A 25,423-nucleotide genomic window follows, 5' to 3' on the forward strand; every position below is an offset into this window, starting at 1 on the left:
ATTGCAGGTTTCTCTGTTACCTGTGTCTGCTTAAGAATGAGGTTTGTGAAGCCTTTTGGGTTGGGTTTTGTGATCTTGCTCCACGTGCACCTAAAATTCAAAAAGGGTGCCAAGATCGTTGTGTTAAGGACAGAGGAGGAGCAGAACTGCTAATTACGTGAGGCTGTTGTTTAGCCCGATGGCGCAGCCTCATTTTGAAGGTGGCGTACAGTATTTGTTACTCCATCTTGACAAGGACATTGTAGAACTAAAGGAGGTTCAGCAAAGGAGAATGAAAACAGTCACAGCCAAGGGAAATCTGTTATATACAGAAAATTTTGGTGATCATTTACTTCAGAAAACAGATAAGACAGTCACAATAAAATGGTAATAATTATTCTTTTGTTGTAGCATAAATTTCCTCTGAAATTGGATGTCAGCAAGTAAAAAGCTAGTAAGTGAAATTAATACGCTTGTTTCCTGCAGTTAAACTGCAGAATTCGCCCACAGGCTAATCTGAACCAGTCTGAGGCTCCCGCCGTCCCCTCACGGCCCCCGCCTCACCACCGCCCCCCGGCGGCGGCGCCCGCCCCGCGCCAGCCTCCGCGCGGCGACACGCCACCCACTCAGCGATCGATTGCTCAGGCCCCTCTCGGCCCCCGCCCGCTGGAGGGCTGGTCTCCCCGCGGAGTTCGATTAAGAAGGCCTTTCCCTCAGCGGGAGTCCCCACGCCCGACTATCCCGCCGAGCCGCCGGGTGCAGCAAGCGGCGAGGGACAGTCCCGCTGTCGTAGCGAGCCGCCCGGGGGGGGGGGGGGGAGGGCGGCGCGCGAGTGCCGCTCCCGATGCTGCGGTGGCTGATCAGCGGCGGCCAGGAGTCGCAGGGCCTGGCGGAGGTAAGGCGGCGGGTGGGCGTGGCGGAAGGGGATGGAGCAGCTCGCGGTGGGAGGCGGGGCCAGGAGCAGCATCAGGAGCTGCCGGCTGGGCTGGGGGGACTTTTAGGTCTATAGGGGTGGGCGGTGGCATTTTTGTCGGGGTGGGTCTGCTTATCCCGTGGTGGTAGCGCGGCTGGGCCCTGTGCCGGGCTCTCCGGAGCAAGGGGCTTTCAGGGCTAGCTCGGCTGCCCTGTGAGATTTTCTGGCTATTAGAAAGGATTAGAAGCTTCGTTGAAGAGAGAGAGGGGAGGAAAAAAACCCACAAAAGCAACCCCCCCCCAAGCTGAGCTTGCCCAGGAGCTGAAGGGCTTGGGAGCTGTCTCTGTCGGGAGCGTCCCGACTTCCTCCCTCCTGTTCAGCGCGTCCTGGGCAAGTGGGGGTTATGTTGTATAGCTTGCAAGCATATGGAGTCCTGCTCTCGGGACTCCGTGGTCGATAATGTAAATTATAGGCAGTAACTTATTATTTATGTGGCCTAGTTGTAGTTTGTAGTAGTTTTCTAGTATTTCTTCTCAGTTTCTCATCCATAAAATAAACTGGACCTATGTAATGCACTGAACACAGACATCCTTCCTGATGCCTTACTCAGAAAAAGAGTTTTACTGGATTTGAGGGAGAGGTTATTGGGATTTTGTCCCTAAGACTGCTGAATTTCTCAGCCTGGACTTAACAAGAGTTAATTAACACTGTTACTGGGCTTCTTACACTTAGTGCTTTTGTAATCTAGACAAATATGAGGAAGTAATTCTTTTTCAGCTGCTGTATATGAGCAAGCCATGACAATATCATGGTTGATTTCAAATGCCAGTGTTTTGGTAGAAATTTGAGTCTGTACCAATTTGGAATGATGGTGTCTGGGAATGCCTCTGACCTTTGTCATCAGTCAAAATGTTGGTTGTATTACAGTTATATTTAGTGGGTTTGTGTGCAGTTGTTTTTAAAAGGAAGATGGGAAATACCTAACAGCATTCTAAGATGTGCTAGAAAACTACACTGGTGTGTGTCCCTCTCCAAAGTTTAAACTCTGGTTATAGTTTACTTATACTGTGATTTAATAAAGCACGAATGCGAGTCAAGGTGTGGTCCAGTTCTTCTATTCTGCCATTCATAGCTTTCTTAAACCTCATTCACAGGACTTCTGTTCTCATTGCTACCACTGGTTTGCTGAATCATGGCAATCATTTTGGGTCTCTGTGGAAAAACTAAATAATAAATATTTGGGATTAACCCTTATAAAACTTTTTGTTCTTTTTTTCTGCATTATGTAATATTGTTTCATCTAAAGATGATCTTCATAACCATTAACTCTCTCTGTACTCTCCTTAAATAGATAAGGAAGCCCACAGCAATGTGTGGGCTATGGACTAATTGTGTTCGTTTCATGTACTATGGCTTCAGTCAGTCATGAAGAGGCCAGATGTATTAGAGTCCAACATTACACTGAGTGAATAGGGAAAGCCTCTGGCAAAGCTTTCTTAAATTGATGAAATGTAAATTTCTCCTTACCCATTTCTTTCTTTACTATGGAACTGAAAATCATTTAGACTTAATCTCCTGAATCTCTTCAGTTGATGGCCATGGTGTGCATCTTAAGCAGAGTAGCTCTGGTAATGGGAGCAGTCTAACTGCAGTAGCATCATAGTCCATATAAGCTAATTTATCATGCTCTGTGATACATACAGAAGTATGTCTAGATACTCTTGTATCCATATTTTTGGTGAATTGCTTTTGAAAATCCCACTTTTAAATGCTTCAAATCATGGGGGTTATAGGAAGTTCTGAAGCTGAGATGAATGTTGTGGGTGGTGGTTTTGTTTTTTGGGTTTTTTTTACTGATTATTGTAGTGATGCTTACAGGTCCTGCATAAAAACATGCAAGTTGGGAATAGATTCCATTAGCATCAGCATCTAGCTTTCTCTTCTAAAAACTTGGTGTTGCTACAAGAGAGTTCAATTAATAGTTTATATCAAAAATGGATTTCTTCAGAGAAAGAATGCACACGTAACCCAACACTTCAGTAAATATTAATGAAGATCTGAATAGAGTGTAGCTTGTTGTATGACAGTACTGTTGGAGATATGCGAGAAACAAAAATAAAGGATGCTACTTAGTTAACGAGGCGAGACCTTGAGAAGAGAAATACGATGACACCATAAGTCAGTTGGGTAAAGAAATACCAAGATAAGCACAGGGGCAACCAAAGAGCTACTTGAACTGTGAGTGAACTATCCTAATTAACATACTAGAAAACCCGCCCTTAGGTAGGGAGAGCCCCCGACCAACAGAAGCCCCTTCCTCACAGAACATGCGCAGTAAAAAAGGAGGACGCTGCGACTTTAAGTGGAGATGAGACTTGCGAGAACCAATAGGAACGAGGGTAACTAAGCGAAACTGTAAAAATAGTGATAACTGTTGCTCGAAAGGTATAAAATGCTTTACCGTGTGTTAACCGGGTGTGCTAGCTTTGTGGAGTTACCACCTAGCACCCATCTCTGCGCAGACATGAAATAAACAAATATCTCGGCTCTGTGTGTTAATCGGCTTTTTTGCACACCGGGTGAAAGAATCCTGATTTTTGGGACAACAGTAATGGGGGAAAAAACCCTGTTATTTTGTTGTTATCTATAGTACTTCATCAGCACTGTACCTTTCAGTATTCACAGGCATTCTTAGGTAGGACAGAATTAAGAAAAAAATAAGATTAGACAGGTTGTTCAAAAGAAGTAGCATGGTCTTGTACTGAACAGGAAGCAACAACAGAATATAGAATTGGGATGTTATGTTACAAATTCTGACTTTTCAAAGCGATGTTACAATTGTTTTGTGAATGTATGTTTCTATTAGTAAATAAAAAATCGAAGTCTGACTATAGTATTGCTAATGTCATCTGTTCAGCGATGCTGAGAATTGCTTAGGATTTTTAGAACCCTAAATTTTTGTAAGGAATGTTTTGATTTGCTTTTGACAGCTGAACTCCTAGATTCCATATTTGTCCAGCTTTTCTTTATAACTATGTGGACTGTACTTGCATTATTTTAAATGGGAACTGCTATTCTCACATAATTGCATAAAATGAGGAACAGTTGCTTCATGAAATGCATCAGATACCACAAAACCAAGATAAAATCAGAAGAACTAGCATTTTGATAACCTCTTAATTTTAAAAATAAACATAGATTTCTTTCCCTATTTATTAACTTTGTAATACTTCTGAAGAATAGCATCATAGCACCAATACAGAAGTAATAGAAAATAACTTATTATTCCTGCAAGAAAATATTAAATTTTCTGAGGATAATATGTTTGTCTTTCACGTAGGATTACCTCTCATGTATGCTACATGTGGTACAGTGTTCAGGGATTGCTGTTTTACAGTGTAGGTTCTGTTGAAGTCTTCAAAGAAGAGACAGCCCTGGAAGTAAGATGATGTTGGCTGTTGTGTAAAATAAATCTGGAAGCAGGAGAGTGCTGTCACTGAGTTACTACTGAGCTATTTATATATATATATATTTTTTTAAATAACATCTAATAGCAAGTTGTTCCAGAATGTGGAAGACCTTAAACACAAAAAAGTTTTCTGTTGAAACAAACTGATGATTAAGATTAGCAGAACTATCATGCCTTGACACTGCAGTCCTATGCAATATTTTGTTGACCCTCCCTGGTGATCAGCTTGCTCTGAGCGATCGATAGTTCTTTTAATTAATAGTCTAGTTGAAGTAATTGCAGATGCTGTTCTATAAAATGATTAATCATTCTCTGTGTTTTTCGAAGCTGTTGGCTTTGGTATTTTGTGAATAGAGTCCCAACGGATGATTTATATATTACAGAACAGCATTTATTCTTACTTATTTTAAAGATGTCGTCTTTATATAGATTTTAAAATTGAACAGTAGATGAAAGATGTGAGAGGTTCACAGACCTCTCAGAAGATGTGCAATTTAATGAAAAACTGAATGTATGGTGAATTGAGTCATGAAGCTGGCTTTACATGACAACTCATGACTAAACTGGGTTTTTGTCTTAGTGTATGTGGGAAAATAACTGAAGATTGGTGAGGAAGATTGTAAACACACTCAAGTGACTTGCAGTTGGGGTATCGAAAAACACATATATCATACTAATTGTTGTTTAGTCTTGTGCGCTTGACAAGTAGAACATCTGTGTTTAGATAACATAGGCCTGTGATAGACTTAGAGGCACCCTATTGAACATGCTTGAGATTCCTGCCCTGCTGTGGGAAAGATCAAAGCACAGTGGAAAACTACGCCTACGAAAATCCCTGATATACAGGCAAAAGCAGCAGGTTCGAAATCCCTCTCTAGCACGGACCAAGCTCTGCGGTGCTTGCGTCCCCACTTGTATGCCTCTGCCCGGGTGCCCCTGGTTCGCGAGGTAACAAAAATAAATTTACTCTTTGCATTTCATCCGTGGTTTTGTGGTTGTTCCTGCATCCTGCCTGTGTTGGCTCACACAGTGCATCAGTGATTAAAGCAGTACAAAATGGTTTTTTTGGTGTTTTTTTTTGGTTTTTTTGTTGTTGTTTTTTAAACAGAAAATGCTATATTATAACTTAAAATACATGCTATAGAAGGATATTATTTACTTGAAATAAAAATAAATGATCTTTTGTAATGACTTTCATTAAGACAGAATTAATTTCAGAAACTTAATTTAATTTCAAATATAACTATACATTCACACATGAGTCTATACATTTTTAGACATTACAAAGACCTGATGAAAAGAATTATGTCAGTACAAAATAAATTTGATTTTTTTAAATTTTTTTTTTTAATTTTTATGAGTTTTAGAAATCATCTGTACAGATGATTAGTGAAGAACAAATACAGAATCCTTACACGGAGCTCCTTGTGTTGAAAGGTCATCAAGATATAGTACGATTTCTAGTGCAAATAGATGATTGCAGGTATGAGACTGCATTTCAAATTGTTTCACAGCATCCTTGGGAATACTTCAGAGAATATTTATGAAAATGTAGTAATATTTTTAATCCTGTCTTCTTATTTTTGGTGGGGGAGGGTCAGGAAAAGCCTGGAGTCAAAAAAGGCAAGGGATGAACACTCCCTTTTCTTGGTATGTTACTACATCTTTTGGCTTTTCTTGTAAGTTATACTTTCATGAGAAAAGAATGGTGATGGAATTATGTTTCTTGGTACAAATTCATTTGTTTGAAAGAAATGCCTTTAGCTAATTCAGCCCTTCTTTTTCAGACTGTTCCTGGGTTGAACTTTCCCTTCTGTACATGCATATGCACACTTTCTCCCAGGACAATATACAGTAGTGTCTGCTTCTGTTCTGAATGGATGCATGTGTTTTATGTTTTTGAATTGAGGATAGCTTTTATTTCACCTTTTGGTTCTACAAAAGAATGTAATAGACTCCTACAGATACACTGAATGTAGCAATTGAACATGACATTCTCAACAATATTGAATGTTGCCATTCCTTTCTTTCCAATCTTTTGTCAAGTCTCCCATGTCTGTACTTTTTTAGTAGTGCCTAAAGCTATGTATTTGTTATACTTTCTTCTGAAACTCTAGTGCTTAATTCACTTGAACTTTGGTTAATGCAACTTTTTTCTGAACTTCTCGAATTCTGAAATTTTCACTACTTTATTCAGAATGACTACTTACTAAAATTCAACATATGCCTAATCTCTGAATTACACATCTCCTCCAATTTGCTATTGTTCAACTTACTGTACTTCTTTGAAACCTTACAGTTCCTTTGTTTCTCTCTTCCAATTTTTAACTTTGTGCATTTTTTGTGTATTCCCTGACAATCTTTATCTGTTCTGTTCTTAGTTACTTGTAACTAGGTCCAACTTTATTGTGAACTCTGAGGAAGGAGTCATCTAAAAACTGGAAAACTGGTTATGAAGCAGAGATAAAGACACTAGATTTACCATTGTCACTTTGGAAGTGTGACTAGCTTTGTATAAATTAGCCTTGCATGTTCTCTCATTTCCTCTCTTGCAGGATTAAGTTAAATATTTAACTGCCCTAAAGTAAGGTTGTGAAGCTTTTAGTCAATAATAAGTGTAGTGACTCTTGGCTGATGTGGAGAATTAAATAGAAAACCTTTAGAACTAAGAATGTAAATAATAGGCAAGAGTCTCTTTGTTAAGGAGCTGTAGTAATTTATATCTTTTATGGATTAGAACAGAAGGGGATTTCTAATATATTCATCAATACACTACAGAAATATAACATGGGTAAGAGTTTGGTTTATATCCTTGCAGTGTACAGCAGGCGTTTTGTGAAGGAAGATTCTCTCCTTCCTCATGCACATTGATCGGGCAGGTGGTCTCTTCCAAATTTGGAATGCCCACAGAATCTTATTTTCTAATCATCTTGTAAATATGTAAATATAAAATTTCCCAGAAGACTTTTTTTTTTTTTTTTTTAATATTTTCAGTTGGAAGGGACCTACAATGATCATCTAGTCCAACTGCCTGACCACTTCAGGGCTGACCAAAAGTTAAAGCGTGTTATTAAGGACTCCATGGAGAATTTTTAGCTTGTCAGTTTTCATTCTTAATGTCATAAATATACATCAGAAAAGTTACATGCATTTCCATAAAATTTATTTTTCTACATTAAAATAATCCACCAGAATATTCATATAAAAATAGAAGATTCTTGTGGGTTTGTTTGTTTGTTTGTTTGTTTTTTCCCCAGATAAGCTTCTGAAATGTTTTCATTTAGTTTCTGCAGCTATTCCATTGTGTGCTTTTTGTCAACTGTTGTAAGCCAAGTTTCACACTTCAGGTCTTTAGATAATATCATCTTATTGAGAATTTTGCAGGATTTTCTTGTTTTCTCAGTGGCTCAGCTAAAACCAGTGAGTGGAAAATTTTCTCAGATTGGTTTTTGAAGATACTAAATAAATCCTGTATAAATGTAACAGAAAGCTGTGTGGGTTTTTTTTTTTTCTTTTGTATTTTTTGAACATGAAGTGAGGGTCATAGTGATTGGAAGATCACTAAAGAAGGCTAAGTCTCAGCAAGAGTCTTCCAAAAAATGGACTGAGATAAAATTGCATGTAATACTCTAGCATTTGACACGTTAAACTAAACAGAGTTCATAACACATTTTAAGAATAGCTTTTTTGTTGCTCATTTGACCATTCCTTGCTCCTTCAGGAAACAGACAAGGTTATAGAGGATGGTGATCATGACTGGAAAAGAATCAGGTGACCCATGAAACTCCACCTTGGTGAACAGAATGTATCTGTAGGTTAACTGACTCTATAATATACCTTTATATTTAAACAGAAATCCTGGTTAGAGGATGAAGAGGAAAAAACACAAAACAGCACTCTATTGAACTTCCATGTTGATGAATTACACTCATGCCTTCTTTCAAACACTGAAAGCTTCTTCTTTGTTCAAGTGGCACACAGTTCCAATATTAGTTGAGAAAGGAATTGGAATTTAAAGGGTTCTTGCTGAAATGTGAGAGTCTTACTATTTTAAGGTCTTGACCTTGTGACAAAACAAGGCATAATAGAGCTAAAAGGCAACTAAAGATAAGAAATTAATGTTATCAGAGGTGTGCATGAAAGATTGGTTTTTGCTCTAATCTTTTTAAAGAAGGGGCTTGATTGGATATAAAATAATGAAAGATATGAAGAAAGTACAGTTGGCACCTTTTTTTTTTTTTTTTTTTTTTTTTTTTTTTTTACTATAATAGAAAAAAACCAATAGGGCATTTGGAAGAAAGGGGGGGGGAACCGTATGGCTTTATGCCTGAAAACATAGTCTGTTAGCAAGTTTCACAAACATCGTAATTGCAAAGTATGAGTCTAAAAGAAAGGACATGTATGTAATTAAAGAAACCATTCACAGCTGGTAACAGAAAAAATCTTGGAAGTGATATAACCTCTCTTCTTCATGACTTTCTTGCACACAGTACAAATCTTAGTTCTCTAAATATTAACTGTTTAACCCTTGGCGAAGGCTTAAAACAAAAGGGAAAAAATTAGAAGGTAGGTATATTTGCAACTAACAACTGAATTAAATTTTCTTGGAAGGTCTTGCTAGGTTCTAGGCTTTCTCAATTCATAGTATGTCTTTACTGGGTAAGCTGGGATGTGTGCTCCAGCTCCAGTGCAGCTGTGGTGGGTACAAATGTAGGCAGATGGTTGCAGATATTCACTCTAGCCTAGGGAAAAGAGTGAATTTAGGTCAGACACTTTTAATGTGAGATTAACAAACTAATAATACGCTAAAATGAACCTGTTTTTTCCTCATATGGTATGCCCTTCAGCTGGATTTTTAGCAGAAGACATATTCAGCACCTTAAATGCACTCCCTTTGGGAGTTCTTTTAAGCCACTGGTTAAAGTATTGTGATAAATACTGGGCTCCTCTGCTCCTGGGCTGAACTCAGATGAGTGGTTTGTAACTTGTTAGATGTCTTGCAGTCAGTTGGCTCTGACTGATAGTATTTGGTTTTGGAGTTCGGTGTTATTTGGTGTATAAGATAACATATTGTCCTGGTTTTGGCTGGGATAGAGTTAATTTTCTTCTTAGTAGCTGGTACAGTGCTGTGTTTTGGATTTAGTGTGAGAATACTGTTGATAACATGCTGATGTTTTAGTTGTTGCTAAGTAGCGCTTATCTTAAGCCAAGGACTTTTCAGTTTCCCATGCTCTGCCAGCAAGCAGGTGTGCAAGAAGCTGGGAGGGAGCACAGCCAGGACAGCTGACCCGAACTAGCCAAAGGGGTATTCCATACCATAGAACATCATGCTCAGTATATAAACAGGGGGGAGTTGGCCAGGAGGGGTGGATCGCTGCTCTGGCATCAGTCAGTGGGTGGTGAGCAATTGCATTGTGCATCACTTGTATTTTCTTGGTTGTTATTTCTTTTTTTTTTGTTGTTATATTCCTTTTCATTACTATTATTATATTATTATTATTATTATTCTTAGTTAGTAGTGTATTTTATTTTACTTGAGATAAGAACAGTTTAATAACTAAACCCACGAGTTTTACCTTTTTTTTTTCCCTTCTCCCCACCCCACTGGGAGGGGGGAGGGGGAAGCGGCTGCGTGGTGCTTAGTTGCTGACTGGGGTTAAACCACGACACATATTAAATTTTTAAACAAGAGAATTGGTTCTGTATTGTGGGATTTCATTTATAATGGTATGTATTGGAAATCTTAAGCCTTGTTCTTGTATTAAGTATATGTTGATAAACACCTATTTAAATGTACTGACTTCAGTTTATAAACTGTAATTGGGATTTATGGATATGCATTTATTCTTTAGATTAAAGCCAGAGTCTGATATATCTTGTAAATATTTTTCTTACATAACTGCTTACTGCTGTTCCACTACATTATGCTATATTGAAGATTTCACAACTTTTTTTTTTTTTTTTTTCAGGTTTGCATCTGCAGGAGATGATGGAATCATATTTCTGTGGAATGCTCAGGTTAGCTCTTTTTTTGGGGGGGATAGCTTGTGTGCTCTGGAGAGGGTAGAAGTTGGGGAGAGGAGTTAGAAATATCTACTAGCGAAAAAGCAGAATAAATAAGAATTGTTGCACAGATTTGTAGCAGAGCTGCTGTTTGAAAATGTAGAAGTGGAGGGAGTCCGTCAAATCTTAGCTTACAAAGGAGAGCTAGAAAAGTAAAAGCTGTGTGAACCCAAGAGAACAGTAAGTTTTAAAAGTTAGAATGTTTTGGGAAGACAGTGATTTTTAGAGCGATTTGAGATGAAATAGTGACATGAAAAGCAGAGAACTTGTGACTTTAATTTTTCTTTTAAAATATGTTCGGTGTTTACTGTAAACACTAAGATGTTGACTACTGATTCAACAAATACATAGCAAGGTCCCAATCCTGCTAAGATATCTATACTCTAGTTTTAAGTACATTTCAATGGCTCTATTTGCAATATCTTTTTGTAGTATAACTGGTTAGACTAAATGGAGAGCTAACACAAAACTGTTGGAAAGACACCAAAGTCAGTGAAAGTTAAACATTTCATGCAGTGCAGAAACAAGGCCGGCCTTGCTTGCTGTGATAAAAATCTTCTTATAACTTTTGAAAACCTTCCAAGACATTAGATTTATCATGGAAATAGTGCTCTGTAAGTGTGATACCAATTGTTCTGCTCCTCTGCTCTGTGTCTCCATATCATTGACAAAATTATAGAGAAGGGATGAGCATTAGACCTGTGTTAAGGAGGACTAGTATACAAGTTAGATTGCTCAATAGGAAGTCTAAAAGGGAGATATACTGTGCTGTCTAAACTGGGAGTATCAGACATTCAAATTAAGGAAGAAAGAAATCTCAGATTGTAAACTTTTGTGGAAACCTTCTGAAAGAGTTATATGTGACATTTATGATGGTGGAATTTTAAAATACGGAAGGGGGAACTTGAAACTCTTCCTCTCTTTTGAGCAGTTTCAGTTAGTGCTTTGCTGTTGAAAGCCTTTTATAATTACATAATTTGGAAAAGGAAATTTTTTTTTAATATTCAAAAACATATATGTGAGTATATATACTCAATGTTCTGAGCAGTTCGTGGATGTAAAACTCATTTAGATGTCGAGCTTAGGAACAGAGTTCCATTTTCTACTTCTGTAGGATTTTTATTACATTTTTAAGCAAATCTTTTTTTAGTTTTAATTAAAAAACTTAACCCACAAGTGTAAAGAAGTATACAGTTATAACTACCCTGTATTTTAATCGCATTATTAAAACGCCAGTATGCTTCTGCATGTTTGTTTGTTGGGTTTTGCCATCTAACTAAACAGAGCAGAAGTAGCTGCAGTTATCTAAACCACCATCTTGAAGCTATAGATAATGTACATACTAAATAAAGCTGTCAGGAAATTGGCAGTACTGTGTTTGCCATAAATATAGGTCAAGTTTTTCTAATTAAAATAAAAAATTACTTTTTCAAGAGAGGGTTTGTCAACAAATCTAAATTACTGTAGTATCAGTTAAATAGGGTGAATGGCCAATATTTGCATTAAAATAAATGAGTTTAATACAGAACTTAGTTCTTAAAGGCTTTTAGAGGTTTTTTTACACTTGGAGTACTTTTTATTATGTAGTATTCCTTTACATTTATACTTAATACATTATTTAATTCAGGGTAAGATCTTGAAAAGTATTAAAGGTAGGAAGAAGTAAATCCATAAATGCCTTTAGAAAGGGAGATTTTAGACTCTTAGAAATTCTTGCTTGCAAAAGTAATTTGGTACTTATGTCATATGCTACAGTAGGCATTTTCCCTTAATTTTCCATGTTTTTATTTTTTCAGACTGGAGAAAAACTTTTTGAACTTCATGGACACACACACAAAATTACAGCTATAGCACCATTTTCTTCGTCAGATACTTCTGGAAAAAAAAAACATTTGATTTTAACAGCATCAGCTGATAGAACAGTTATTGTATCCTTAAATCTGGAGAGGTTAAAAATTTCTGTGGGTTTTTTGTTGGTTTTTGTTTTTCAAGGTAGCATTGAGACAGGCTGCAGGTTGTTTAAATTTATTGGCTGATAATATCCAGTAGGTATAATTTTGAAAAGGCAATCAGGATTTAGAAGACTGAGTCTCTGCATACTGTGGTGGTGTGCTCCCCCCTCCCGCATTTTCTGCTTAAGCAATAGCCACTAGTGGTGGTCGTGATGGCTGCATCTGGCTTAAGTTGGACTCTGGGGAGACAGATAACAACACAATAGCTAAGGGCTGTAAATCTTGCTCAACAGCTGAGGGCTAGTTGAGCATGCACCAACCAAAATGCGGCTGGTATGCAAATATGACTATGAGTCAATCATCTTACTCCATAAATAGCAGACAGCCCAGGGACCGTTGAGCTCTCCTGCACGGCAGCGGGCTGCACACCAGGATATCCCCTTGAGTAGGGATGCCTCTCAAAGTTACTGCTCGAGGTTGACAGAATCCTTATCGCGTCAGATACTTGGTAAGTGAATTGGGAATAAGGATGCTGAAACTTTGAAAACTTAGCTAAGTGATAAAAGGATTGAGTGTGCACATATAATCCTTTAGACATAAACCATTGACCAAGTCTGGGACTAAGTCTGGATCCAGCTGCACCTAAACTCCCCTCTGAGAAGGAGTTTAGAACACAAGGGGGTCCTTTCTGAACCTCATGACTCAATGGGAGGGTCTCCCTGACAGTTTTGTCTGACCTTGTCCTCTATGCAGTAAATAATCAAGTGTACCTTGCCATCAAATCTTGTTAAACCACTGTCGCATTTACTATCAAACTTTGTTAAATCACTGTTTTATATCAATAAACATATTGCTGCTTCTCTCTTGCGAGTGAAGTGCATCACTCCATCCGCGACACAAACCTATTTCCCAATCTGTCATTTAGTTACAAACACAGCAGTTATATTTATAATATATAAAATCCTTTTGGTTTCCTTAATGAATAAAGTCAGATTTGGGACTGCACTAGTGGCAGACAGGTTCAGAAAGTGTCATGTTTCCATTCTACTGTAAAGGTAAGCTGAGGAAACCCTAGGTATGTCTGTAGGCTTGTTGTATACAGTAATCTATTATGTATGGCTCATGGGCCATATGAGCAGGTGTGTTAAAATGAACAGCAGTGTTTGGTTTAAGAACAGGTAACCCTTAAATAGTGAGCAGCCGAGAAGTGGGCACAATTCTTAATTTCTTTTTGGAACTCTTAATACCTCAGTTTTCTTTTTGAAAGGCTGTAGAACAAAGGTCATTTTATGGCTTAGTTTTGTTACTGGATTGGAAAAGGTAACCTACAGTCAAACTAGTTCTTTAATGTTACTAGTAGAAAAATTCACTGAAAAATCAGATTTTGCATTGTTTTTGGAAAAATGCAACATATAGTATGTAATTAATTCTGTATTTCTCAGGAAAGTGACACTTTAATACTGTACTTACAGCTTTATCTAGTTAAAGCTCATGATCATTTAACTGAAAAATTCCCTGTAGAACTTTTGCAGGAGACATATCTGATTTTTGTTCTGCAGGGTTTGACAGTTCTTCAAAGACTGGATGTATGGTTGTCTGGAGGGAGTGATCTATGTGTTTGGAACCAAAAATTAGATCTCTTGTGTAAGACCAATCATCTTACTGATGCAGGTAAAAATGTAAATGACTCATTATAGCTGTTAAAGTGCAAGTAAAATGGATCTGTATAATGATGCAAAACCAACTTGGCAAATTCTCTTTAATTCTAATGATAACATTATGTATTAGAGCCACTCTAATTTTTTTTTAAATCAGACTTAATAGTTTCAAAATTAAGACTGCTTTTAATCTCCTGTGCTGTGTGAATTTTAGAGTACATCAAATCTCAGTAACTACATTAGCTTGGACTTACAGGGCTAGACCTCAGTTTATGACATGATTTATACATGTTCGCTGTAATGGGGACCAGATCCTTTGGCTGGCTTTCTCTGTGAAGGAGCCAGAGTTATATTATTCCTAAGTAAAGCTTTGTAGTAGTAGAGCAGTAAAGATTTCTTTTTTTATTAAGAATCAGTACTTTTTATGTAGAAAATGCAGGTTTTGATAGAAATACAGTAAATGTAATTGAGATCTCAATGTCAATCATGCTTTTCTATTAATAAGCTTTGGTGGGTTGACCTTGGCTGGTTGCCAGGTGTCCACGAAACTGCTCTATCACTCCCCCTCCTCAACTGGACAGGGGGAGAAAAATATGATGAAAGGCTTGTGGGTTGAGATAAGGACAGGGAGATCACTCAGCAATTACCATCATGGGCAAAACAGACTCGGCTTGGGGAAATTAGTTTAATTTATTGCCAATCAAAAGTCAGAGTAGGATAATGAGAAATAAAACTAAATCTTAAAACACCTTCCCCCCACCCTTCTTCCTGGGCTCAACTTCACTCCTGATTTTCTCTACCTCCTCCCCCCGAGCGGCGCAGGGGGATGGGGAATGGGGGTTGTGGTCAGTTCATTATGCGTTGTCTCTGCTGCTCTTTCCTCCTCACACTCTTCCCCTGCTCCAGTGTGGGGTCCCTCCCACGGGAGACAGTCCTCCACGAACTTCTCCAACATGGGCCCTTCCCACGGGCTGCAGTTCTTCACAAACTGCTCCAGCATGGGTCCTTTCCACAGGGTGCAGTCCTTCAGGAACAGACTGCTCCAGCGTGGGTCCCCCATGGGGTCACAGGTCCTGCCAGGAGCCTGCTCCAGCATGGGCTCCTCTCCATGGGGTCACAGCCTCCTTCGGGCGCATCCACCTGCTCTGGCGTGGGGTCCTCCATGGGCTGCAGGGTGGATATCTGCTCCACCATGGACCTCCATGGGCTGCAGGGGGACAGCCTGCCTCACCATGGTCTTCACCATGGGCTGCAGGGGAATCTCTGCTCCGGCGCCTGGAGCACCTCCTCCCCCTCCTTCTTCACTGACCTTGGTGTCTGCAGAGTTGTTTCTCTCACATCTTCTCACTCCTCTCTTCCAGCTGCTGTTGCACAGCAGTTTTTTCCCCCTTCTTAAATATGTTATCACAGAGGCACTACCACCATTGCTGATTAGCTCAGCCTTGGCCAGCGGTGGGTCTGTCTTGTTGCCAGCTGGAACTGGCTCTGTTGGACATGGGGGAAGCTTCTGGCATCTTCTCACAGAAGCCACCCCTCTCCCCCCCCCGCTTACCAAAACCTTGCCACGTAAACCCAATACATAAGCTTATATGTTATCTGGCCATGTGAAGAAAATTGTTGCATATTATTGCCATGCTTTATAAAGATAGCTACAAAGCTGTGAATCGAATTCAAAGCTGGAACCGATATGTTCCTTATTTTTGTCATAGGATGGAGTAGTGGTAGGCAAAACCTGAATATTTGAGGATATTAATACTTCTTTGGTTCGATATGAGGTATCATGCCAAATACCAGTTGGAAGTGGTGCTGTAGTACTTAGCATGAGATGCTATTGAAACTTTTGTACAAGGGGTCAATGGGATGTGCAGCATGGGCCCTCTCTTTCCTCCTAATCTCTTGCTTGCTTTGTGGGGAAAGAGACAGGTTGGGAAAATTCCCCAAGGAATAAGCAGAATGATGTGGCAGCACAGATTGGGGGAATTCTGTGCAGGATGAAGGCAGAATAACAGCAAGCTGGATACTTTATTTTGTGCCCTATTCTGCTTCAGCTGGCTCTGCACGATATTATAGTATCATGCATACTGTAGTAGTATCAGTATCTAATAACTTTGGTACTGCATATGTTTAGAGTCTCAATAATTACCACAGTGTCCGTAATATTGTCCAGCATTAGGACACAAACATCTTAGCTGTATTTAAAATAAAAAGATTATTGGTTCCCAGCTTCACATCAGGTTTGATGTTCAGAATTCTGCTGGATTCAGGACCAAACCTCCTGACTCTGCCTCAATCTGAGGTAATCTGTTCATTTCTGATGCAGTTTTAATTTCACTCCAGGTAATATGCTTTTGTTTTGCTAATAATTTATATGTAGAAGGAAGATGATGAAGAACCTTATATTTATTAATAAGGAATTATCACTTTACTGTGTTTTTTTGGAGTCAATGAATATCCTTTTCTCCCTTATCTCCTGTATTTTTTCAAAGATATCAGTGCTTTGGTTGAATTGCCTAAAAAATTGTGTTGCAGCAGCTGTTGGCAAAGAGCTAAGTGAGTATGTATGTTGCATTTCTTTTAAATGTTCATGTTCCTCTGTAATTGGCTGTTTATCAGAATATGTGTACAGAGCACGCTGCTGGAATTGTATAGGAAAAGTAAATGGTGTTAGGGTGTGATAAGCAACCTTCTTCCTTTTTCCCTTATTTGAGAGAGGCAGACAATACTAATCTCCTTCAGGAATTTCATTGAGATCTGCATGATAAAACTTTTCTATATTCTTTGTTGTTACTGTTAATGCCACCTGTCCAGATCTGATTGTGGAGATCTACATTTGTCCTTCTGGAGAAAGTCTGGAACTCGTTATCTGAGCTGTCAGATACTAGGCTTCCCTAGAGCCTCCTTATCCCAAGATCAGGAGTGCAAGATATTGCTGATGAAATACTATCCAAAGCTATAATGAGACAATGTGATGTTTTCTGTTGCTCACTTGGAGACAGGATTTTCTATGTATGCAAACTGTAAATCATCAGCTAGCTGTTGGTGGAAGGTTTTTTAAATAAGAGCGTTTTATAAAATTATTGAAATGTCGAAATATAGGAAAAACAATCCAGGAGATAAAGTAGAACACCGAGTCAACAAAACAACAGATTTTGCTCAATATGATTAAACACTTAGCTGAAAAATAGCAATCTGATATTCTGATAAAAGAATTGGGAGCAAATTAAAAATAGTCTTCTTGTGTTTAGACATTGGTATATAATGTAAACTTCCATCTGAACTTCCCACAGTTCTTTTGTAGTGCCCTTGAGATAGCAAAAAAGAAATTCTAAGACTGGTTAAAATAAAGTCTTAATTCCTGGAGATTTTGATTGCCTTATTAGAGAATATTGCATCCTTTTGAATAATAGCTTTCAGTCAGATGAACCCTTAAGAAAGATGTTTCACTTTTAGCTTACTTATCCATAAAGATATCTAATACTTTTCACTTCTGCTTTCTACAACTTTTGATGTTGACTGATTCTCTGAATTTCAAAGTTACTAGGCTGAAAAGTTTTATCCTATAGTTGCTGTAGTAAGAGACGTTAATAATAACACTGTAATAAATTATTCCAATTTTTTTTGTGTGTTATGAGTGGTCATAAGTGGCTTTGTACATCTTGTACTGTCTCATTTATAATATGTTTTAGTCTGTGTCTTTCTGAAAATGATGTGTTTTATTTAAGCATAGCTGCATTTTACTCTGAATGATAAAGCTTGTTTAGACAATTTCTCTCTCTATCTTTGAAGTAATTTTTAGGTTGATTGCTTCTAATGATGGGTCTGAAGGTTGGAATGTCCTTGAAGTAAAATGCGTTGTTGACCATCAGGATAACATCTTGTCATTGGTCAGTGTCAATGGTAAGAGTGGCTTTATAATGTTACTAGTTTTATTAGTTATCAGTGGGATATTTCAACTATGGAGTTTTTGTTGGGACCAAACTTGTAACTGGAATGAAACTTCATAACTAGTAGATGTACCTTCCTGTGTAGCTGCAAAGGTAGTGAAATATGAAAATATAATGGCTTTATTTATGGATTAACAGTGAAATGAAACCAGGCAGGTTACGATGTAGAAAAGGCTCAAAAGAGGCAGTGTCAATGACAAGAATGGAACTCTGAGTCCTCTTCCTGTTGGGAAAGTTTAAAATGCTATTTTTCTTGTTCCTTCTGATTCTTAAAATGGAATATACAACACCATGTCCTTTGCAGTTGTAGTCCCAAGGTAACTGAAAGTTCTGGGTGTGCAGATGTGGGCCTGCATATAGATCCATTATTTAGAGGCTCTGGAAGAGGATGCAATCTCTGCTGCTCATTAGGGCAGTACTGAGCTATTACCTGAAATTCTGTCTACTCTTCTACAGCTACCCACCCCTTCTATGTTGTCTTCTCTCTTTTTTATGGAGCACCCTCTGAGCCTGGGATGAGTTATTTCTGGTGTGATAGAGAGTGTATATTTGTCCCTGGGATTATTTGTGTCAGCCTGGTTGGCACAAAGGGGCTGTGGTACAGAGGTGATAAGAAGCTGGAAAGAAGAAAACTTGGGTTCTGTGATAGTTGTTTCTGGGGTTTCCTGTTGCCATTATTTTCTCCTGTTTTGATTGTGAAGGGGAAACAATATTGGGCTTAAAAAGACAATATGCTACTTGTATTAAGTATTGTTGAAGCAGTTCCTTTCCACATGTGATTAACAAATTCATGAGCAGCTACTTCAGTCTTGCCATTAACTCATCCATTTAGTTTGTGATCAGTATTTCTGCTTGTGGCAGATATACTTTGCTGTGTCAGAGGTAAATGGCTCTCTTAAGATGGACTCTCTTACCCTAACTTTCGAGGATTGTAACCTTGTGTGAAATGAACTTTTTTTTTTAATATCATATGATTTCTGTGTGGGTTTTTTTTTTGTTTTTTTGTTTGTTTTTTACCCTCTAGACTTGACTTTTGTGACAGGTTCTCGCGTGGGTGAGTTAATATTTTGGGATGCACTTGACTGGACAAAGCAGGCATCTGAGTGCAACTTCTGGCACTCCTCTGTCCATCCAGATGCACAGCCAGAAATAAAGTTATTCCAAAGCCCAAATGAAACTTCAGTTCAACACTTAACATCTGATGAGGAGGTAAAAAGCTTTAAACAGAGTAAACTACTTCAAGTGAGCTAGCATGATCTTACCACAGAAGGCCGAGTGTTTTGTGTTTTCAATTTGGTTGTTGTTGTAAGTAATGTGAGAGGCTTCTTTAAAATGCGCACAGTTATTTTTATACAGTCGGCAACTTCTTTTATATAAAATTTTGGTCATTGAGCTAACTGAAGGTTATAATATGTTGATGGTATGGGAACTAACATAATGGACTGTCACAACAGCATTTCTTTTTGACTGACAAATGAAGATTTATTAGTTGTTTACAGTACCACTGGAGAAAAATAAAGAAGAGGTGTGTATTTTGATGACATACATCTTTTGTATTCCATGGTTCTGGAACTGCAGTTTCCAGAATAATGCGCTTCTTGAACAGTTACAGCTGAGGGTACTATGAAGTGAATTAAAGAATAGGCATATGTCTGCGTGCAGTAGTAAATAAATATTGCTGCTTCTGTTCAGATGGGCTATATTCAATTGTAAAGAGTACAAAGGTGGGTCCAAAATGCAGTCTACTGTAATCATGGTTTAAGGATAATCCAAGAGTGCTTGGTCAGAATACTCTGCAGAACCCAGTTATTCAGGAAACATTAAAAATCCTCAGGTTGTTATTTACTTTTGTGAAATGTTACCAACTGTTAGTGGCAAAAGAAAAGATGTTTCATAGTTGGGGTACAGTGGGATTCTGTTTAGGGGCCTGTAGGTGCATTGCTGGGGAATGATTAAGAAAGGGATTCCTGGAAATGGATTCAGAGATGCGAGCTATAACAGAATAAAAGCTGTGGAAAAGCCTGAATGTAGGCTGAGGGCCAAGTAGTCACTCAATGCACTTGTCTGTTAGTGAAAAGAGCATTCCTAAAACACTGGAGAGAGAAACATTGTGTGTGTGTATGGGGGAAGAAGTGTAGTTGTCCCTAAAGGTAGGATTTCCTGTGGTTTTGTTGTGGGTGCTTAGTTCTAGAAGGAGCAAAAAGATGATCCTGTTCAGGAAAAGTTCTGTGATTGGGCATCAAAACATTCTGACTCCCTGCTTTGAAAGCTGCACAAGATAGATAGAATTTAAAGGGAAAAAAGAACCCAAATATAGGGAAAAAGAATTTTGGGAAGTTCAGAAATAGTTAAAAACATTGAATGTGGAATCTGAGGCTGCTGAGGGCTTTCTTCCACTTATGGAACTGAACTAAACACAAATTGCTGCAGAATTTCTGAGTATATTTTTATTTATTGTGAGACTTTTGAATGGTGGGAAGAAAAGGTGGTTCTAGTGTTGCATCCTGAAATAGAAGGTGCTTTTAGGGCAGATCTGTCTGTATTGTAAAGTTCCTACTTAGAAAGTGGTGAAGAAATGTATTCCTCTGATGAATTACTTTGTTACCTGCTATCTAAAAGCAGAACACTGTTCTTCATGTTAAAAAAAAAAAAAAAAAAAGTTGTTTTCTCTGTTAAGAACTTTGTCAACAGTCTTGGTAGGTAGTTGGAGAAGATGCACTTGTCTAATTTGACACTGAGCTTGTAGGCAAAACATCATTCAGAAACAAATGGGATGGTAAAGGTTTGGTAATACTAAGAAACAGTGCTAAGGAGTGCATCTGCTGTCCTGATATGTGTGTATGTTTTTAACTTGCCTGTTAAGATGGGTGTACAATTCATGCTTCATCATCTGTTATTTTCTTGGGGTTTGAGATGACCAGGGTTTTGCCAGGGTTTGTGTAAAGTGTGATCTGTGAAGAGCACCTTTTGCAAAGCTATAAGACTATATGAAACTCAAGAGCCTGTCTCAAGGTGGAAAACTGTAAGGGAGAAAAGGCTGAGATATAGGAGTGGAAGAGTGATTGAATTGACTCTCACACAAAACTGGGAAAATAATAAAAATGGGCTCAGTGTTTTTTCCTTGATTTGGTAGAGTGCTATCAGAAATCTGAGCTCCTACCACAGATGTGCATAAGAAGAAAAAAACCCAAACCAACCAACCAAACCCCCAAAACCACCACCCTGGACAAAGAGCTTTGAATGGTGTCAAAATACCATTGAATACATATAGGAAATTTTAGTCAAAGACACTGGGTTGCCAGTTTTACAAAATGTTGACAGGTGTGTAGTGTGAACTGCTTAGGAGACATTAATGTTAGGGCTGTGTAGATGGAAGCAGGCCATTCAGGGAAAAGATCCAGCATTCTATCACCTAAACAAGGTATGTCCGAAAAACCCAAAAATGTACTGAATGGAAGCGTTTTGCACTCCCCTGTTTGGTACCAAATATTTATCATGTGTACATACACACAACTGTACATTTGTCCTCTCTAAAATCATTACAAGTCATGAGAGGGTCCAGGTCCAATGACCTGTAAACTGTTTGTGGCTTCTTAGGCTGTGATGGTTATCAGATGGAATCCCTGAAGTTTTCTGAAGAGCATTGAATGCAAAATGCTTCCAGGTCTTCACAGTATTCTGTAATATCTTTCTGTGAGAGAGTTCTTTTTCTGCGCTCCACTCAGTGGAGCCCAAATGCATGAGCAAGACCTCTTTGTGCAGCTTCAGTTAAATTTTCAAAAAAAATGGCAAAAATGCAGAACAGCTTCCTGTATTCTCAGTCTTTCTTGATAAAACAAGAGTCTGTCAAAATACAGAGCATTATTTTAGTGTAAGAATATAAATGTTTAATTGCAGAAATGTGTTAGTATCCTTGGTTTCTGTTTAAAGGTACAGGATGAAAATACAGAAATGAAACAACTGCCCAGAGTGTAGGAGGATATCTCTCATATTGACTCAAAAAAAAAAATCCATATTTTTTTCTATAACTTGCTATTTCCATATGTTTGGGATAAAGCAGTAACATGAGGACAAAAACAAGCCAGATGATAATGATGGCTAGATGATGTCATAGTACTGCTGGAAATCTATTACACGCAGGGTGATCTTTCAGTGTCTGTTTCTGTAAGTTGTTCCATTGAATTTTCTTTTCAGTGTGTGTTTGCTGCTGTTGGGAAAGGCATATATGTATATAATCTTCAAATGAAGCGTGTGATTACCTGCCAGAGGACTGCTCACGGCTCCTCTGTACTGCACATTGAGAAGCTTCCAAACAGGTATGAGTCACGGTACATTTTGTAATGCAGTAAAGAAATGCAGAACTTGAAAGGGTGGCTAGAGACAGTCTGCAAAGCTACATCTAATTTCTAGGGCAGGGACTTGATCTTTAGTTTGATCTGCTTTTATTAGATAGAGCTTGTTGATCTGATTTTTGAAAATACATCGTAATTCAATGTGAAATAACTATAATCCAGTATGCTTGATGCACAGACTCAAAGTAAAATATCTTGGCTATTTTAAAAATCAGACTTGATAAAGCACTTTTTTCTACATTGTGAAAATATAGCTTAATAGCATTTTACTTCTATAAAGCAAAGGCCTATGGCATATTCAGTAAATATTTTTCACTAAATATTTCATAACAGTTGAAGTGTTTTAACAAAAAATAATAACTTCCAGCCTTTGTTCATTAGTGCTGAATTTCTAGCTGGAACTTATTTTTGACAGCCAAGTTAGAAATTCATGAAAATAAAATTGACAACTTGCTACATAGATATAATCTAATAGTTGTGTTGTTAGATCCCTTTATACTCTTGTTCAATGGAGCAAAAGTCTGTCAAGATAAAAATTAGGGCCTTGATCTTGTAAATGCATGTGCTGTTCTAAACTGTTCACATGTAACGAAAAGGAATATCTTTCCTTTTGTTATTTTTTCCATAAGAAAAAATATGTTTTTACTTAATGAAAGTAAGCTTGCTGAAGTCAGTTTGTGTGTCTGTTTGCAGAGCCTAGACTTGTTATTTTTTGTTTTATGGAGTGGTATGTTTTTAAAATGGGATTGAAAATGTTTTGGTTTTTTTCCACCTATTTTGCAAGTCCATTATAATTTGTCCTGCTACAAATGCAGCTTGTTTTGTATGGAACATCTGGATGTTCTGCTACATTTGAGAGTTGTAGCAAACTTGTGTAGAACCTGAAGCACTTGCTGTGTCTTTTATAGATAAGTATCCATGCTAGCATTGCTTATCAACTGTTTTGACAGGCAGCTGATCTCCTGTTCAGAAGATGGCAGTGTTCACATTTGGGAGCTCTGAGAAAAGCAGCAGCTGCCAGCTGAACCAGTTCCAACAGATTTGCTCGTAGTGGGGGGTGAAAAGAGCATTTAAAAAAGGAAAACTAGGGAACTCAATATTCACCATACAGGAGTAGGGAGGCTTACAGGCTTTGTAAGAAGAGATAATGTCTTGTGTTTAACCAACTGATAACAAGTGTGGGAGGGAAACTGAAGAAGACATTGGGTGTACAAGCCTTCCAAGGTCTGATATGGGAAGTTAGAAGGGCCAATTGAAGCAGTTCTGTGCCATAAAGCTTATTTAGTTTCCAGTCGTATCAGCTGGTCTAACAAAAATATTTCATTCTAAGGAATCCCCTAAGTAGTTGTTCATATCTCCAGTTATCTCCCTTGCACCAGGGCCATGCTCTAGCACACTTCTTGTTTTGTGTGCTGATGGGGCTGAGGGAAGGGTCAGGAAGAAAGTCAGAACTGCATTGTGTACAGAACCCAACTTTCTTACTTCTGTCAGTATTATTACACAGTTCTTCTGGAGGCTGTGGCACAGATGTGTATTTTCTTGCTATCTAAATGGAACATGTGGAGGACTATCTTTACACTCCAGTTTGGGTGATGGTTTTAAATCTGAAGGAGAAAGTCAGTGGGCAGTATAAAAAGCTACTGGGAATGTGACTATCAATAAGGTTTACGCTTAATGTCATGTATTATATTGGAATTTTTATTAGTTGCTACTACTCTTCTCAAAGGAGAATTTTGCATGTTGAAACTTGGCTTACTGTCAGGAGAAATGGTGTTCTCTTAAAAGACTGAAGATAATGATGACTCAATAAATAGTTTCTAATATTATTCCTAATGTTTAAAAACATCATGGGTGGATGTCAAAACTAAGATTTGTTAAAATCCTTAGATGGATCATAACTAAAGCAGCTGGGGGCATTCCACAGTGTTATGTGCAGAAAGGAGGCACAGAAACAAATCTGAGGCTTCCTGCTTTATGTAACTTATTTCTTGAAGCTGGACTTCAGTCACTGATGGCTCAGATTTATATATCTACAAAAAAACCCCAAACAAACAGTTCTCAGATAGAATTTTTGCATTTAAAGTTACTATCCTGCACCAAGGGTAAGAGGAAGAAAGAAAAGTAGGCGATACTAGTTTGTCAGGTTTTAATTTTTGGCAAAGCAAGGTAGTAGTATAGAGATACTCCTCACTTGCAGCAGCTGCAGTTTTACTGTGTGTTAACCTACGCTACTGGAGTTTATATAGCACCATTACCATGTCTAGCATGAAGTGCGATTGGTTTAGCTTAATCTTTCCATAGTGCATTAATCAAATTCATTTGTCTGTAATAAAAAGCACTGGCCTTACCATGGATTTCCATGATGTAAAATACTTCTATAACCAGTAGCAGTTGATGTGTTCAGGACTAGCAAAACACTTTTGCCAGATGAATACTAAATTCTCAGCTGAAGTTTGACTGCAGAGAAATCTGCACCAAGTTTGTAAAGACAAATAGTATTTTTGAGTTTAAAAATACAAAGCTTCTAAGTACACAGTGCCTTTTTCAAGTCTGAGATAGAAGCAGTAATCTGCAAGCTAAACAGGAAAACAAGCAAAACAACAAAAACCCCAAAAGCCAAAATAAGCAAAGTTAAACCCAGAACAGTTGTTCAACTGTTTCTTATAATCATCTGATGAAAAAGTCACCTTTGGAGGGGAATGCGATACCAAGACTGATACAAAGAAAGTGGGAGGGAGGATAAGATAATGAGTGGTAAGTTACTTTTGGAACAGAGAGGAGCTAGGGAAAGGAGGAGTTTCGGAGTTTAGTGGTTGTAAAGCCATGTAGAATAGGGTGCCACTGTCCTAATGTCTACTCAGAAGATCCAGCACTTGAATAGTTTAGGAGTAATTCTCATGGAACTTTTCAGTGCTATCTCTTGCCTTTGATTCAGTGAAAACTGTTTTCAGTACAGGAGACTTCAGGGCTGTAATTCCAGACTTAAGAGCCAGCGGCTGCAGTAAGTGCAATTAAAACAAAAGGCTGAGCTGATCTTGACAAGAGCAGAAGCAAAAGGAGGAAGCTCCAGCTTCCTAGAAGAAACCAAAGAGC

The 25,423-nt window shown here is 38.2% G+C and overlaps 1 pseudogene; it reads left to right on the plus strand.

Annotated features, from left to right (window-relative positions):
• Positions 1 to 823: 823 nt before the first annotated feature.
• On the plus strand, positions 824 to 23,404 carry LOC127029041 (WD repeat-containing protein 41-like; annotated as a pseudogene).
• Positions 23,405 to 25,423: the final 2,019 nt, after the last annotated feature.

Source organism: Gymnogyps californianus, unplaced genomic scaffold (genome assembly GCF_018139145.2).
Source record: "Gymnogyps californianus isolate 813 unplaced genomic scaffold, ASM1813914v2 HiC_scaffold_64, whole genome shotgun sequence".
Lineage (NCBI taxonomy): Eukaryota > Metazoa > Chordata > Aves > Accipitriformes > Cathartidae > Gymnogyps > Gymnogyps californianus.